At 45.4% G+C, this 18,366-nt stretch overlaps 1 protein-coding gene and 1 non-coding gene across 2 annotated transcripts in view; both read left to right on the top strand.

The window, feature by feature from the left end:
• Positions 1 to 18,366, top strand: part of CDYL2 (chromodomain Y like 2) — a 163,500-nt gene that overhangs the window by 42,560 nt on the left and 102,574 nt on the right. The gene's annotated exons all lie outside the window — the stretch shown is intronic.
• LOC122234430 lies at positions 3,243 to 3,381 on the top strand. The gene has a single exon (XR_006212220.1). It is a non-coding gene; the product is annotated as a U4 spliceosomal RNA (small nuclear RNA).

The raw sequence follows: 18,366 nt of genomic DNA, 5'->3' as shown, positions 1-18,366 counted from the left end.
GGACTACTATTGGGTTTTTTTTTTTAATTTCTTCCTGTTTTTGCTTTCCGTTTCTACCTGGATATTATTTTCTAATCTGTCTTTCACTTTACTGATTCTATCTGTGTTTCATATGCTGTTAAACTCATGTATAGAATTCTTGATTTTAGCTCTTTTGTTTTTCAGTTTTAGATTAACTCTGCTTGGTTAAATTCTCCATGTGGTTATCCTTGTCTCATTTATTTTGAAGGCTGTGTTTGATAACTCCAGTATTTCTGTTGCCTGTGGGTTTAATGTTTAATTTGACTCTTGGTCCTGCTTCTTGGTGTGCGTGGTAATTTTTGATTGAATGGTGGACATTTATTCATGTCATGGATGATGCTCCCTTTTTACCAAGAAGATCCACTCAGCCTTTCTCCTTAGAGGATTACCTTTTCCTCCTTCAGGCAGAGAAGAGGTAGATCATCTCATTGTAATCAGACACTGGGGCTGGTTTGTATTCTTTTTAAGTCTTGGTTACTTCTGAGAATCTTGTGTGTTTATTTTTTGCCTTGGTCAATCCTGAACTCCCAACGTCATTTCCCCAGAACCACGAGCATCCTGAAAGCTAAGCCCAGATATCCAGCCTCTAAGTTCTCAGCACTTTGAGTATTTTACCCTTCTTTGATAAGAATCATCAAATCCTTTGAAGGGAAAGTTTGTGCAGAGCACATTCATACTTCTCTCTGCCTGCTTTCTCTCCCAGCTTTTGGACCCTCAAGCCTCGGTTGGACCCTCAAGCCCTTGTGAGTTGCTAGCCCCAATATTTTTCTTCCCATCTCTGGAAGGCTGTATAAAGCTCTGCTTAGCTTCCATGTGCCTCTTTGCCTTCTGTTTGTGTTTCTGCCAACGTGTGTAGCATCTAACCCCACACCATTTAAGAGCTGGTGAATAACCCACGGGGAAGAGCAGCATGCAGAATGTCAGGCACACCTCTGTGAATTTCTTTCTCTGGCATTTTGGTGCTTTAGATCCTGGCTGCCTAGGCAGTTCTTGAGTGTTTCAGAACAGGTAATGGATCTTAGCAGCTTTCCTAGTTGTTCTTGGCAGGGACATTGGTTTCCTAAAAGTTGCTCAGTCTTGGCTGGAATAGAAGTCTAAGGTTTCTTGTTTTTATTTTTCTTGCATTATCTGTGTTGGCTTTGTAACTAGAGTTATGCCAGCTACAAAATAGACTGCGAGATTCCCATATTTTCCTGTCATCTAAAGTCTGTTGATTAGCTTTTATATTATCCTTTGAAAGTTTGAAAGAACTTAATAAAACCATTTGGGCATGGCACACCCTCCCCCCACCCCTGCTTATTCGTTGGCAGCTTTTACTAATTTCTTTCCTGGTTATTAGTTTTGTCAGGTCTTTTGATAATTGATTTTTGGGGGGATTGTTTTAATACAGTCATTAATTCTTTATTTTCCAGTTTATCGGTTGCGGATGAAATTCAAGAATTTAAGGTCTCTCTGTGTTTATAGCCTCTTTCTCATAGTGTTTTAGGTTTTGTGTACTCTTTCTTTCTCTCTTTCTCACTCTGGTTTGGTTTGCTAGAGGTTTGTCTTTTTTTTTTTTTTTTTTTTAACCAGTCCTTTTATAAAGAACCAATTATTAGTTTTTTCTGACCCAATCTGCCCTTTTTACTTTTTATTTTTTCTTAATTATTTTGTGGTTAAAAATTAATCCTTTTTTCTTTCTCTGATTAGGATCATTTTGGGTTTTTTTTTTCAGCTTTTTGTACTGAATACTTCACATATTTTCATTCTTCCTTATTTTAAAAGTTTCATATAAGGTTATTTTTTTTCACTTTGAGCTCAGCTTTGGCTGATCCTATACATTTTGTGATTTGTGTTGGAGTTGTTATCACTATTTTGTATGTATCCCATAATTTATTTGGTTTGCCTTCCTTAGCCAAGACTTTACTATTGACTGGGGTGTTTTTAGGTTTTATTTTATAGTTATTGATTTTGCTTTTTATTGTTTTACAGACAGCCAAATAGCTGGTCAGTTTCTGGGTTTTGATATTTATTGATTATTTCTGCTAGTCTAGTACTTGTTCATTTTTTGGTAAATGTTCCAGGGACATTTTAAAAGACTGTGTTTTGCATTTGTTATTGTGAAAAACCTTAGACTACTATAGACAAATCACCAATTGCTTTCATGTCATCTTTTTAAATGTTGGTTTATTTTTGACAGAGAGATAGAGAGAGACAGAGAGAGAGATTGGGGGAGGGCAGAGAGAGAGGGAGACACAGAATCTGAAGTGGGCTCCAGGTTCTGAGCTATCAGCACAGAACAGGCTTGAACTCATGGACTGTAAGATCATAACTGGAGCTGAAGTCAGATGCTTAACCAACTGAGCCACCCAGGTGCCCCCACCAGTTGCTTTATACATTGTAAATAATTTCTTTACTTTTTTTTTTTTTAACGTTTGTTTATTTTTGAGACAGAGAGAGACAGAGCATGAATGGGGGAGGGTCAGAGAGAGGGAGACACAGAATCGGAAACAGGCTTCAGGCTCTGAGCTGTCAGCACAGAGCCCGATGCGGAGCTCGAACCCACGGACCGTGAGATCATGACCTGAGCCGAAGTCGGACGCTTAACCGACCGAGCCACCCAGGCACCCCTTTCTTTACTTTTTAAACACGTATTTAATTGATTACTTACACTAAATAAAGACACTGCTACACATTCAATAGGGTTTCACTTTTTTAAGTCGTAAAATAAAATGTGATTACTGGAGAAAATTTGGAAAATAAAAGTAATGAACATGAGTGACCCATATCATTACCTTAACATTTCGGCCATTTCTTTAAGTCTGTTTTGCTGTATGTATTTTGTTTAGACACAAAATAGAACCAAACTCTGCCTACAGTTTTGTATCTACTTTGTATTTTAAGCCTTACTCATATCTTGACTATATTTTTATACCTTAAATATTCTTTTTTTAATGTTTTTTAAATAATTTATTCTTGAGAGAGAGAGAGATCGCGTGCGAGCACACGCGTGGGGGAGGGGCAGAGCAAGAGAGGGACACAGAATTGGAAGCAGGCTCCAGGAAGGGTAGTTATCAGCAAAGAGCCCAACATGGGGCTCGAACTCACAAGCCGTGAGATCATGACCTGAGCTGAAGTCGGACGCTTCACTGACTGAGCCACCCAGGCACGTTAAGAATATCTTAAATATTCTTTATGGCAATATTCAAACATGTACAGAGAGACCATACAATTAGCTTCCTAGCTTTGCGCAGTGGCAGTATCGTAGCCAATGAGGTTTATCCGAGGTGCGATTATTGCTAATTGAAAACTTTTCCCGATACAATTAGCTTCCTTTTTTTTTTTTAAATATAGCATTATCTTAGTTTCAGTTGTAAAACATGATTCAACAATTCTGTGTATTACTCAGTGATTATCATGATAAGTGTACTCTTTTTTATACCATAATCAACAGAATTTTAATAATTGAATACATATAATGATTACATATATATGTATATGTGTGTAAATGTATATGTGTGTGTGTATGTATATGTATATACATATACGTATATTCATATAAACACACGCACACACACACACGCACAGTGTGGTTTAGTTCCAAATATCCCTTATAAGAGAAGGGTATTTTTGTGTGTTTTTGTTTGTTTTAAGTTTTTATTTAAATTCCAGTTAGTTAACATATAGTGTTATATTAGTTTCAATATAGTGATTAGTTACAATACAGTGATTCCACAATGATAATACCCTTTCAACAATTAATTAATTCAATGATTAGTCCCCTTCACTTCCCCCATTCTCCACCCACCTCCCGTCTCACAACCCCCCGCTTATTCTCTGTACGTAAGAGTCTGGTTTTTTGTTTGTCTCTTTTTTTGTTTTTGGTTTGTTTGTGTTTTAGATTCCACATCTGAGTGAAATCATATGGTATTTGTTTTTCTCTATCTGACTTACTGAACTCACTATTGTGACCTCTAGGTCCATCTATATTGTTTCAGATGGCAAGATTTCATTCCTTTTTATGACTGAATAGTATTCCATTGTGTGTGTGTGTGTGTGTGTGTGTGTGTGTGTGTGTGTACACTGTATCTTCTTTACCCATTCATCTATTGATATATATACTTTGGTTGCTTTCATATCTTGGCTATTGTATATAATGCTGTAATGAACATAGGGGATGCATGTATCTTTTTGAATTAGTGTTTTCATTTTCTTTGGGTAAATACCCAGTAGTGTAATTACTAGATCAAATGGTAATTCGACCTTTAGATTTTTAGGGAATCTCCATGCTGTTTTCCACGGTGGCTTCATCAGTTTGCATTCCTGCCAGTGCACAAGGAATCCTTTTGCTCCACATCCTTGCCAACACTTGTTGTTTCTTGTCTTTTTTTTTTCTCTCGTACCCCCTCTCTTGTCTTTTGAATTTTTTTTTAACGTGTATTTATTATTGAGAGACAGAGAGAGACAGAGCATGAGCATGGGAGGGGCTGAGAGACGGGAAGACACAGAATCCGAAGCAGGCTCCAGGCTCTGAGCTGTCAGCACAGAGCCTGACGCGGGGCCTGAACCCACCACCTGTGAGATCATGACCTGAGCCGAAGTCGGATGCCCAACCGACTGAGCCGCCCAGACGCCCCTTGTCTTTTTGATTCTAGCCATTCTGACAGCTGTATGGTGATACCTCTCTGTGGTTTTCATTTGCATTTCCCTGATTGTTAGTTATGTTGAGCATCTTTTCATGTGTCTTTTGGCCACGTGTATGTATTCTTTGGAAAAAGGTATTGTCCAATTAGCTTCCTTCTCTGACGTTTTCCTGTGATGCATTTCTTTGTGCAGAGTGGGCTGATTTGGAGCCTGTGGCCCTTCTGGGTCCCTTACAGCTCTCAGCAACGAGTTGGAAGTTAGGAAAGTGCAAGGCAGGACACAGCTCAAGTTCAGGGCTCCCAAGTTAAGTTGGGGATGGGGAAGAGGGGCGTTGTTTTTGGTGGTAGTGTGGCGCTGGGGCTGATGATGGCCGAGGGTGCTGACAATAATGTGCTGTGTTGTTTTGCTAATATTATTCTGTGGCACATTTTGTTAACTCCTTCCATTTGTGCAAACCCGGCTCTGAGGATTCAGTGGACTTGCTCGGGATTCCCCCCTGAGTTTTAAATGGCGGAGCAGGATACACACCTGTGCTCTTTCCTTTATGCCCTGTGGTCTTCTCAGAGTCACCTACTGGTGTGACTTGACCACATGGGTGACATCACGTGCTCTGCTTTCGAAGGACTCCTAGTCTAGTGGGGAGGACGAACCCATGTAGAACAGGATTCAGGACTCTTGCCCAAGAATTCAGGAAAGGCTTCCCAGTGCCTATGTCTGATCAGAATCTTTAAATGTAAGTAAGGGCCTCCTGGGGAGACAGAGGTGGGAAGGGTGTTCCATTCAGAGGGGAACAGCAGAGGTCAGATAAATAGGCATGCATGCAGGAAACAGGAGACGTGGTAGGAGTCTGCAAGGCAAAGAAACGAGGGTGCACGTTCCGTGGTACTAGAGGAATCTGTAGGGACAGCTCTTGGGTGTGGCCATACCTCTTCCGAGTGCTGCGGGCTTCCCTGGCCTCAGGAGTTGGGAGGGAAATAAACCCGTTGCTGATTCAGAAGGGGCTCCAGAGGGCAAACTATCATCTTGTTCCTACCAGCTACCACTGTGGCCGCCATCACTCTTGCCACCGGTGACAACATTAATAACAGCGACTGCCACTTACTGGGTTCCAGGCCCTGTGCCTAGTGCTTTGTACGCAGTGTCTTTTTAAATCCTTTCCTAAGCCCCGTGAAGCCTATTCCTTTAACAATGAGGAAGCTGAGGCTTGGAGAGGGTAAGCACATACCTACGCTCCCAAGAAGTTGCCCCGCCAGGATTTGAACCCAGACACCTCTGTCACTACATGCTGTGCTCTTCACCGTGGGGTCCAGGCTGGTAATGCAAATGACAGAACGGCACGTGCTGGACCTTTGCCCATTTTTCTTGAAACACGTGGGCTTTTTTTGTTTATCTTTAGTTTTATTTGTTTTTGATGCTTTTGAGTACAAAGAGATATTCACGTGCTATAAGAAAATCAGCAGCACATATATGATGATGAATGGCCCTCAGCTTTGGGGACACAGTAGGAAGTAGTGGGGATTGTGGTAAAATCCAGGAGGGGTAATGGTTTTTAAAACCCAGTCAATTGTTGAAATATAGACCTGGGGCTACCAGTTTTCCCTTCTCTTAATCCTTTGTTTGTTTGTTTGTTTGTTTGTTTTTTATAGAGATCCTGGGGATCTGGATTTTAAGTAAAATCTATCAGTTTCTAAAAGTCAGCTCGGGGTGACTGGGGGCTCTGTCGGTTAAGTGTCCCACCCTCTATTTCAGCTTAGATCATGATCTCACGGTTTCCTGAGTTCAAGCCCCGAGTCAGGCTCTGTGCTGACGGTGCAGAACCTGCTTGGGATTCTCTCTCTCTGTGCTCTTCTCCCGCTCACGCTCTCTCTCTCTCTCTCTCTCTCTCTCTCAAATAAATAAACTTAAAAAAAATTTAAAAGTCAGCTCAGTTTTTAAGTGACTCTAAGCTGACAATAGTAGGGGTTGGAGGAGAGCATAGTCTCCTAGTGAGTGGTGTCTATGCTGTGCTGTCCTGCCCGAGACCCCCTTGCAACCTCAGGGGCTCCCCCACACCAGGGAAGGGGCTACGCTAACCTACCTGGCACAGTTCTTTCCTGGCACGGCTGGTGGCCAAGCGAAGATCCTGTCCGGGCTGTCTTTATCCAGGAATCGTTCTGAGTCTGTCTTGGGCACTTGACTTCCAGTGCCTTCCATTCTTGGGGTTACTTTTCTTGTCTTCAACACCCGATTCAGAATAGTCAGAAGATTCCAGAACACTTGAGAGGATGCAAGGAAAATTGCTTAGAATCTGCCCTTGAAAAAAATCCGGCTGCGAGAAGAAAATAAGAGGTGACTACCAGGGTCATTGCCAAATGGAACATTTTGAGCACGTTTAAAGAAGCCCTTTTCAAAAGAAAAAAAAAAAAAAGCCCTTTTCTTCCCAGGGGCACAATTCACTCCTGAATTCATAGCACTCAGGATTAGAGAGTCACGTCTTCCCCGGCCAGCGGGCTAGGATAATTTTGTGTCCATTTATCACACACTTAGCCCGTGCTTCTGCTCAGCTTCCCATCGTTTGAAGTTCTTCAAGGGCATGGGGGGATCATCGCCCTTCCTTTCACGCTGGCCCGGGAGCTGGCAGAGAGGCGCCTTGTTCCCGAGCCCAGAGGGGAAGGAAGGGGGTGGGGACAGGAGGAGTCTCGTTCCCTTCCCTTTCCATACTACTCTTCAAGGTCCACGGAATCAGGTGTGGATCAAGCTGACTGAGCTCAGTGGCAGACTTGCTGATGGACAGTGGGAAGTGGTGTCCTAACAGCCAGAGGGCTGTTTCTTCGGTGGGGGGGGGGGGGGGGGTGGTGTGGCGACAGCATGCTCCCTGCTTTGGGTAGACCAGCAGCCTAGAAGCGTTTCCAAGCAAAGAAGGACAGCTCAGTGTTTGGTGTGGAAACCCTGGCCACAGGCGGAGTTGATTTCAAACTCACTGACGTAACAGTAGTGTCCTCCTGCTGCAGAAGGCCACCTCCGGGAGCCAGATCACCTCTTGTTACACGCTGCCAACTTTTGTGGAGTCGTCCCTCTATAGCAACAGTGATGCTAGTCATGATCGCGAACGTGAAGGGTGCTCGTCGTAACGGACGTCGCCTGAAGTGTTTTGCAGGCCTTAGCTCATTTAATCTCCATATGAGCTCCAACAGGTGGCTCTGTTATCTTTCATGGATGAGGAGCTTAAAGCACAGAGAGGTCCAATGGCTTTCCCAAGGTGACACAGCTAGTGTTGCGGCTAGGATAATCGGTGCAGCCCCGGTGCTTTTGATTCCATCCTGCGGACTGCCTTTCGCCTTGCTTGGGGTGGTTTGAGCGTTTGGTGACGAGGTTTCATGTGACTCCCGGTTTCAGGGTCGCTGATGTCATGGGGAGGGGACATGGGGCTTTCCAGGGGTTCGGTTCGCAGAAAAGAGGTTGCCTGGTACCATGCACAGACCCTGGGGATGGAATCAGAGAGGCCCAGTGAAAGATCGGAGGCCCCTGTATTCTACCTGCAGGACCCCTAGGCGGCTTGCTGGAGCGTCCTACCTCGATGGCTCCGTTTGATGGGCGGGGTGCTAACAACACCTGGCCCTGGGGGTGCTTGTGCAGGACAGAGAGACGAGTGTCGTAGGTGCCCTTGATCAGCTGGAGGGCCTCTGGAATGGGGATTTTGTTATTTCACGTCTGTCACTCACCCCCAGGTCAGGGATTTTGCACCTCTGTGGCACCAGAAGGGCCCCCCGGGGGGCCCGTGTGCAGAGCTTTCCTGAGGGGGGAGGGGACCAGTGGCTCAGAGCCACGGGTTTCTTTTGCTGGGCTTCTAGAACCCACAGAAGGGCGGTAGTCCGAGACTGGCACCTTTGTGATCACGCGTAAGTGTGCTGCCGCTTGTCACGGGGATAAAGTCACTGCCTCGCTACCCTGCCGCCTGGGAAGAGAGCCTTCCAGGGCTCAACTTAACTCGAAAGTCCTTTTGCTGTGTAGACATAGGCGGTCCAAATCTTAGTTTGGGTGAGACCGCCGCGTGGCCTTTCACTGGGGGCCTTGGTGAGCTGGTGTGACAACTGTGGCTTGGGCAGGTTGCTCGACCAGAGACTCAGTTTCTTCACCTGCGAGTTGGGCACAATGACATTTTCTTGGAAGGGTGTTGGTAGGGTTAAATAGCATGGTGGAGGGGAGGTACCTAGTATAGGGGCTCCCATTGCTTCGTTGCCTTCTGAGGTCAGGACTACAGAGCAGGGCTTCTTGCAGGAAGGAGATGTCACCGTGTCCGGTGTCTGGTGTGAAGCAGGTGTTAAGGGATTCGACATGCGAAAGGGGAGGCATCCCCGAAGGCTTTCCGGGGCTCTCCGAGTGGCTTACCGGGTTGCTCTGGGAATGGGGATGTGGGAAAATCAAGGCAGGAAAGGAAAAGCACGGGAAACTGGGTCCCATCTGCCCACATGTGCTACCTCCTTTCCAGAGTGAGTTTCTAGGGATACCCACCTCTTCTACATCTCTAGGCTGAGAATCACACTGATTTGGTTTGAATCTCTTGCTGCTTTATGCGTGTGGCTTTGATAAATGGCTTTAACTTCTCTGTGCCTGGGTTCCTTTTCCTTTCTTTTAAAAATTTTTTAATGTTTATTTATTTTTGAGAGAGAGATGGAGCACAAGCAAAGGGAGGGGCAGAGAGCGAGGGAGACACAGAATCCGAAGCAGGCTCCAGGCTCTGAGTGTCAGCACAGAGCCCGACGCGGGGCTTGAACCCACGAACCATGAGATCACAACCTGAACCAAAGTTGGACGCTTAACCGACTGAGCCACCCAGGTGACCCTCAGTTTCTTTATTTTTTAAATGGGAAGGATGATCCCTAACGCCCAGGGGTTTGTAAGTATTAAATGAGTCAATAAATCCATCAGTGGGGGGTGAAGTTTCCATGTGATGCACTCAAAGACTAGAATGTTCCTTTCCACTCAAGGGTGTCAGCAGGGGCAACAGGAACAGTATAATCTCACCACCAGCCCAGCCACTAACTATGATCACTCGAGCACTTGCTAGGTGCCACTCCTGTGTTCGGATGCTTTATCTTCCTTTTGGTTTTTTATCACCAGGCTGTTGCCTTCAGTTACCAGTTCATCCCTAATCGCATTTGAAAGGGTTGAATGTTTTAAAAGATAAATATAACAAACTTAAACTAATATAATGGTTGTTCTGGAAAACAATCTCACTTGGATCAAGGTAACAATTGAGCAGAGAGCTCACAGTGTCGTATGGTCTTGGGGGGTTAATGCCAGACCTTCCTCACCTAGGTGAGGTGAGTTCCATTCACTGTACCAGGAGGTAGGGAGCATCTCTTCTGGCTTTGTTCCGAGTCCTCTGATGTTGTTCTGATTTTTACACCATCCTCCGTAATCTGCTGTGTCCCTCACACTCCGATCCACACTGGCATGCTGGCTCCTTCTATCAGAGCCACTGCATCAGCGCAAATGGTTACCAGACTTGTTGTCTGTGGTTCTTTGAGACCTAGACTTTGAAGATTTCACACTTAGTGAGCTCTCCCTATTTTATGAAAGAGAGAGGTTTTAAGAACTTTGGGAAGAGAACACCTGGTTTGAGGGCTACCTCACAATGTCTGTTCTTGCCATTTCTTCCTGGGAGCAGAAGCCTTCGGTTTTGCCATTTAATTTTTTTCCTGCCAGTTTTGGTAGGGCTTAATGATACTTGAAAATTTGCCCGCCATGAAGTTAATGTTTAATGCGTGTGAGTAGAAGGAAAAATGAGGACAGATCCCCAAATGAATGTTTTGTGAATTGAGCCCTCAATGCCCCCACCTATTTCCCTATCCATCCTCCAACCCATCCATCCATCCATCCATCCATCCATCCATCCATCATCTCTCCGTCTATCCATCCATTTCTCCATCCATCCATCCATCCATCCGTCCATCTATTAATTCTCTTATGTGCATATGACGGGTATATTTATTCAATCCCTTATCGTTGGACATTAGGTAGGATTAACTTTTTGCTGTTGGTATTGAAGCTTTCCTGTTGGCATCTTAGTGTTTAAGCATCTGGGCCTAGGTGGTGCTCCCTGGCCTGGTTTTGAATCCTGCTTTCAGCACATATTAGTTGTGGGACTTGGGAGGATTTTCTTGGTTTCTCTGTACATCAGTCTCCTCATCTGTAGACACAGAGATCATATCATGATCTAGATACTCTTTTTTTAAGGATTAAATTCATAATCAATTGAAAGCATAGAACTGTGCCTAATAAGTAAGTGCACATGGTGCCCATAACATGTGATGATGATGTTGAAACTTTGCACATAGTTCTGGTTATTTCCTTAGGCCATTTTCTAAAAGTGGAACTACTGATCAAAAGATGTGACTATTTCAAAGGTTTTTCATGGGCATTGCCAAATTGCCCTTTAGGAATGTTGTAAATTAGCCCAGCATTTACAGCTCCCCAGCAGTATATTTACCTGAACATCTGCCAGCTCTGGTCCATTATTTTAACTTTTGCCAATTTTGCAAAAAATGCCCATTCATTGTTTGATTTTTCAAACTTTCATTACTGGTGAGTTTAAATATCTTTTATAGGTTTCCTGGTCATTTCATGTTTCTTTTTTTCCTCCCATACTTCTTTTTCCTGATATTTTCCATTGATGTGTTCATCTGTTTCTTACTGAATCATAAGATTCACTTCTTTTTTTAAGAAAATTTTTAAAGTTTATTTGTTTATTTAGAAAGAGACAGCATGAGTGGGGGAGGGGCAGAGAGAGAGGGAGTAGATAGAGAATCCTAGGCAGGCTCTGCATGGTCAGCGCAGAGCCCAACACAGGGCTCAAACTCCAGAAACTGTGAGATCATGACCTGAGCCAAAACTAAGAGTCGGATGCTGAACCGACTGAGCCAGCCAGGTGCCCCATAAGGTTCATTTCACTATCAAAATGTTTATCTATCACTTATGTTATGAGTGTTTCCCTTGTAATGTTTTTTTTCAAGTTTAGTTTATGACATTCTTTGATATACAGAAATTTAAAATATTTATGTAATGAAAGCTTTAAAAATTTCCTGTAAGCTCAGAAAGAACTTGATCCCGAAATCACACCTGTGTGTTAATTAATTTATTTTACATTTAATTCTTGAATTAAACTGTATTCATGTTGATTTTTGACATGATGTAGGCATCTTATAATTTTCCTTTATACAGTTCACCACTCAAACCCACTTTCTTTCCTGAATCCGGAATGTAACATGCCGGTAAAAAAAATTTTTTTTTAATGTTTATTTATTTTTGAGAGAGAGAGACAGAGTGTGAGTGGGGGAGGGAGAAACAGAATCCAAAGCAGGCTCCAGGCTCCAGGCTTCAAGCTTCAGGCTCCAAGCTGTCAGCACAGAGCCTGATGCAGGGCTTGAACTCATGAATCCCAAGATCATGACCTGAGCTGAAGTTGGACGCCTAACTGACTGAGCCACCCAGGCGCCCCTGTGCCATTTTTATTATATACAAAATCATATGTTTACACACACATACATGCATATATATGATGTATACATAGATACGTTTCTGGGATTTTTATGCAATTTCATTTTTCATCTATGCTTATGCCAGTTACTACTTCATTGTAGTTTTATGTTTGAATAAATGGTAGTACAAGTCCTGAATTTATTTTTCTCTTTGCTTAAAAAACTTCTGGGATATTCCTGCTTTTTATTTGCTTAAAGTAAATTTGTTAATTAAAAAAAATCCACATCAGATTTTGATTGAAATTGCTTAAAATTTAATTTTGAGAAAATTAATGTGTTTATAGTAATAGAAATGTTTATTTGGTAAAATGATCTTTTTTAAGTGTATCACAGTGGTTTTGTGGATTTCTTCATTTGATATTGCACATTTTTTGCTTAAATTTATATCTAGGCTTTTTGTATTTTTGTTGCTACTATAAATAGGACTGTTTTCCTATTGTATTTTTTAACTAGTTGTTGCTGAATGTTGATTAGATCTTTATTTTGAAACCAGACATCTTTGTGCATTTTCTTAGTCATTCTAAATTCTTTCAATTCATTCTCTTGGGCTATTTATTTAGATGTATGATGCAAATAACGCAAATAATGTTGTTTTGATTCTTTCCTATAGATTACCTCCATATTTTTGTTTCCTGCTGTATCGCATTGGTTGGAAGTTACTTTCTTTAATGTTTTTTTTTAAATCTATTTTTGAGAGAGAGAAAGAGAGAGATAGAGACAGAGCACGAGCAATGGAGGGGCAGAGAGAGGGAAAGACACAGAATCCAAAGCAGGTTCCAGGCTCTGAGCTGTCAGCACAGAGCCTGACCTAGGACTTCAACCCATTAACTGTGAGATCACAACCTGAGCTGAAGTGAGATGCTGAACTGACTGTGCCACCAGGTGCCCCTCATTGGCTGAAGTTCTGAAACAATATTTAAAATAATGGTTTTGGACATCAGGGCTGCATTTAAAAAAAAAAAAAAGCAAGACAAAACATTTATTTTGTGAGAGAGAGAGATAGTGAGTGTGCAGGTTGGTGGGGAAGGGGCAGTGAGAGGGGGAGAGAGAGAGAGAGAGAGAGAGAGAGAGAGAGAGAGAGAAAGGGAGGGAGAGAGAATCCCAAGTAGGCTCCACACTCAACGCCTGAGCCTGACCTGGGGCTCGATCTCACAAGTGTGAGACCATGACCTGAGCTGAAGTCTAGAGTCAGATGCTTAACCATCTGAGTCCCCCAGGTGCCCCAGGGCTGCATTTTTAATGGTGGAATTTTATGCATTGTAGTGCTTGAAAGAGTGGGTGTCATAGCCGTACCTCTGGGTTGGGCCTTCCAAGTACTTCCCAGAGTTGTATGCCTGTGCTTATGTCTGGCTGTTTCTGTACTTCCTCTAATGCTCCCCCGACCTCTATCATTTTAGAAGTGAAAGATAAAAAATGAGAATATATCTTTAGGATCGTGGGCCTTTAAATGGAGGGGAACACAGCAGATTTTAGGCACCCTGGGTTTTGCTGCCACATCTCCCGGGATATGCTCATTCCACATGCTGCTTCGGGGCTGAGGGGGGACACTCAAGGGACAAACATCCTGTGCATGTTAACCCTGCATAATGTAGTCTTTTTTTTTTCCAAGTTAGAGACCTGGAGGCAGCTCTCCTGTCTTCTGGAATTTCTTCTTAGACCCCTGTCCCGCCTCCTCCAGCAACCCCCCGCACAGCCACGTGGGGGAAAACCTAACAAACAAAGGGCAACTGTGAGGTCGCCCCAAAGTCTGATGTTGCTGCACCTCAGTGTGACTCAGCTTCGTTCTCGGTGAACTTGGGCTGTTCCGCTGGGACCATCCAGCTCAACGTTTCTGGGGAATTGGGCTGTAGGGCCTGTGCACGAATGGGAGGTCCTAGGTGGGAGTCTTCTGTTCTGGGGAGTTCCCTCGACTGGCAGGGGGTGAGTCGGTCTGTCTGAAAGCAGAGCTCCCGTGACTCACTCTTGATCCCACGCCCCCGAGCTCTGAGCTGGCACGTCGTGCTCCGTGGGCCGGTGCTGGGAGACAGAGCGGATGGCAGAGGCGGGAGGAAGGCAGAGCGCTTCTGGAAGACAGTGCTGGGGTCTTTCCTGGGGCCGCCGGCGCTGAGATGCTCCAACCCTCTGTGCCGTTGAGGCGTTAGCTCCAGGCCTCTTGTCCTGTGAGGCTGTCCCCAGCTTTCTCCCTCCTTCCCCCAGCATCCCTCTCTGCAGCTCTTACATCCCCCCAAACTTCTTTTTTTATTTGTAGTAAACTACCCATAACATAAAATTTGCCTTCTTAACCATTTGTACGTGCGCAGTTCGTTCGCGTGGTCCGCTGTCCCTGTCCAGAGCTCAGCATCTTGCACAACTGAGTCATGTTCTCGTTAAATGCTAACTCCTCCCCCCCCCCCCCCCACCAGCCCCTGGTAACCACGCTGTACTTACTTTCTCTATGGGTTTGGCTGCTCAAATGACAGAATTTTCCTTCCTTTTTAGGCTTGAATAATATTCCATTGTGTGCGTATACCTCGTTTTGTTTTTCCATTCATTGTTTGATGGGCACTTGGGTTTCCTGGACCTCTTGCCTATTCTGAATGGCCCCCTTCTTTTACAGCTATCCCTCTGGTTTTCCACAGGCATTTAAGAAATTTTTTTTAATGTTTATTTTTCAGAGAGAGAGAGAAAGAGAGAGAGCGTGAGCAGGGGAGGGGCAGAGAGAGAGGCAGACACAGAATCCCAAGCAGGCTCCAGGCTCTGAGCTGTCAGCACAGAGCCCAGCATGGGGCTCGAACCCATGAGCTGCGAGATCCTGACCTGAACCGAAGTTGGATGCTTAACCACCTGAGCCACCCAGGTGCCCCTAGAGTTGCTTTATTTTAAAAGCAGCATTATTAAGATAAAATCCACCCACTTAAAAGTGTTTAGGTCAGTAGATTTTAGTGCATTCACAGATGTGTGCAACCATGACCATTTTTTATCACCTCACAAAGCAACCCTTGGGTGCCTGGGTGGCTCAGTTGGTTAAGCATCAGCTCAGGTCACAATCTCCTGGGTCGTGGGTTTCAGCCCTGCACTGGGCTCTGTGCTGACAGTACAGAGCCTGCTTGGGATTCTCTCTCTCTCTACCCCCCGTCTCTCTGCTCCTCCCCCAAGAGCTCTCTCTCTCTCTCTCTCTTTCAAAATCAATAAATAAAGTTAAAAAAAAAAACAATAAAAACAACCCCTCTCCCCTCCTTTTTCCTCCCCAGCCCTTGGCAACTACAAACCTACTTTCTGTCTCTATAGATTTCCCTATTCTGGACCTTTCCTATAGACGAAATCATCCACTCTGGCCTTTTGTGACTACTTCTATTCCCTCCCATCATGTTTTCAAGGTTCATTCAGCTGCAACATGTATTTGTACTTCATCTGTTTTGGGGGCCCAGAGTTACTTTCTGAACCCGGAGCCCCAGACTTCAACCCCACCACTGCCCTGCCCTCCCTTCTCTCACAGACAAGGTCATGTCTACTGGCTGTACGTTCCCAGCTCCTCCTCAGATCACGGGGCGGGGGCTCAGCCCTGTACTCCCGTCGCCCACCGCTTCTGTGGCGCGTCGCAAGCGCTTAATAAAATGAGCGAACGAACAATTAAGTGCTTCGTGTGTTGACTGCTGTGCGTCGGACAGTTTTGTAAACCAGACGCACGCGAGGGGTCATTCACATTAGTATTCTGTGCATGACGGTTATGTGTCATGCTTTACCATTAGAAATGAGAACAGACAGACGAGAAAATGTTCATTAAAGGGCTCTGAGACGATGTGAATCATAAATGTATTGATGGCGGGGATGTGTGACTGTTTGCAATTAGATTCCGGAGCAGACAGATGCCTCCCGGAAGGAGGTTTAGACACGTTGCCCCTGGGCCTCTGGCCAGGGTGACAGCTGGGTGTTCCACAGTCTCAAGGTCACTGGCCCGTGCCATGAAGGGCCGGTTACCGAGGGCAGGCCGGGCAGGTGGCCCTTAGTCCAGAGGCCGCCCCTGACCGAGGTTGGGGGCGGCTGTCGAGCCGCTCGAGGCCCCCTGAGCTGGTGGGTGGAGCCCGGGGCCCGGATGCTCTTTTGCTGCTGTCCCTAGACTTTGTCTTGGGCCCGCCCTGTCTGTCGGAGGCTGGCGAGGGACAGATATCTCGTCCGGAAGAGGGAGCTGATTGAAGCTCCCCGACTGGCTTAGGTTTCTTTTGGAGACACTGCGCTCAGGGAAGGTGTGGCCCGAAAGCAGTGCTGTGGCTCCCAGAGCACTCTCTATGGAGTCCCACCTATTATTTCCATGAGGTCCTTTGAGAAAAAAAAGTCTCTACGAGCAAAACTTCCAGGGTGCTCTTCTAGACCACACCCCCAGAGCTCTAGTTTGAATCTGCTGCAGTCTTCTGGGGGGTCCATGCTGCCTCAGAGAGTTCCCTCCCCACAGCCAGCTGGGCCACCGGAGCCTCCTAACATCGGGTGTAGGGATGACAATCACTCCCCTTCAGCGAGTGGCTGTGTTGTACCAGCCTTGGAGGAAAGTGCTCACAGGAAATATGTCCCTTATTTCTGACAGCGAGATGGTCCTTACCAGTCCCATTTTACAGATGAGGAAAGTGAGGCATAAAGTGGGGGGAAACTTCCTGAAGTTTCTAAGGATGTGATGGACTGCATTTTGTTAGGTACCGCTCTGGGCGGCACCACTTAAGATCTACGTACTGATCCGTTATAATACCGGAGAGTAGAGTTCAGTGTCAGTGTTCTTCGTGGCTTCCTGGCACGTCCATCAGCTTGGGCGTCGTTTGTCTTCCTGGCTGTTGGGTTCTAGCACGTCCCTTGCTTTTGAGGTCCATCACAGTCTGTGTGTTTACTTCACCGGCGCCTGGCTTCCTGCCGTCGTTCTGTGTTCTTTCGAAGAGTTCTAGCCCTTGATGGTGGAGAGGAGGTGAGCAGGTGACGTGGCTAGAAGAGCCAACCTCTGTGGTGACTTGAGGCGGGTGCACCTTTGTGGGAGGGGTGCAGGAGGCAGTTTGAAGCTTGGCGCTCAGTGATCTCTGGGGAGCCTTTGACCAGAAGGGCCTCGGCCATATCACAGTAGCCTGGTGTGTCCAGTGACTGTTGGGGGTTGGAACATGCTTTCGTGGGAGCTCCGTCATGACCTCCTGTGCCTTAAATTGAAGAAACGGCAGTGTCTTTCAGGTTATAAAATTGGGGACCAGCTCTCGAGGGAATGTGCACATTCAGGGAAGGAGTTGTCCAGCCCTCCCATTTCCTGGGATACATCCTTTTTAAAGACACTTTTCCTTTAAAGTCTATTTATTTATTTTGAGGGAGACAGAGACGGCATGAGTGAGGGAGGGACAGAGAGAGAGGAAGAGAGAATCCCAAGCAGGCTCTGCACTGTCAGCTCAGAGCCCGATGCGGGGCTTGAATTCCAGAAACTGCGAGGTCATGACCCGAGCTGAAACCAAGAGTCACACGCTCAGCTGACTGGACGCTTAACTGACTGAGCCACCCAGGCGCCCCTGGGGTACACCCGTACACTTCAGGGAGCAAGTGTGTATCCCCAAGGCTCGTCACAGCGTCTCGCACATAGTTGTGGGTGTGAATGCAGTAAGTCTTGTTGAACGAATGAGTCCAAATCCTCGCCTCTGATTGCCAGATAGATTGATCTCCTATGAGAAGAGCTTCCTCTCGTGCCCTTTCTCACATCCACTTCCCTTTGCTGAGTTTCTGCCCCGTTGCTTTTTACCCACACGTCTTCTCGGCCCAGGTGCTCCTGGTCTACCCACTGGGTGCCTGGTCTCCAGCTCTGCCTTCACCCTCGTGCGCCTCGAGCACTCCCTTGTCTCCATGGCCCAGATGTCAACTGTCACTACCTCATGCCCTGGTGAAAGGCCCCCCGAAACTCCCTAATAGTGACACATAGGTCATCGCGAGCCCAAAGTTGTTCTGTATGCAGCCTGGCTACCACGGTTGGTAAATTGAAGGCTTTATTTTTTTCCCCAGAAAGTTCAATAAGACTTACTCATTGGCCAAATAATGTCTCAAAGTAACACTATCGAAATACCAAACTTTGGGTGATGGCATTTTCATAATCAAGGTCTACGAGAAGGTAACTGCCGTGAAATGTCCACGTAGGTAACAAAACGAAGTATGGCGTTTTGGTATCATTAGGTTAAATGAATATAATTTTTTTTTTTTTTCCCGCATATACTAG

The sequence above is a fragment of the Panthera tigris genome, chromosome E2 (assembly GCF_018350195.1).
Source record: "Panthera tigris isolate Pti1 chromosome E2, P.tigris_Pti1_mat1.1, whole genome shotgun sequence".
Lineage (NCBI taxonomy): Eukaryota > Metazoa > Chordata > Mammalia > Carnivora > Felidae > Panthera > Panthera tigris.
This window is presented reverse-complemented; position numbering and strand designations above follow the sequence as displayed.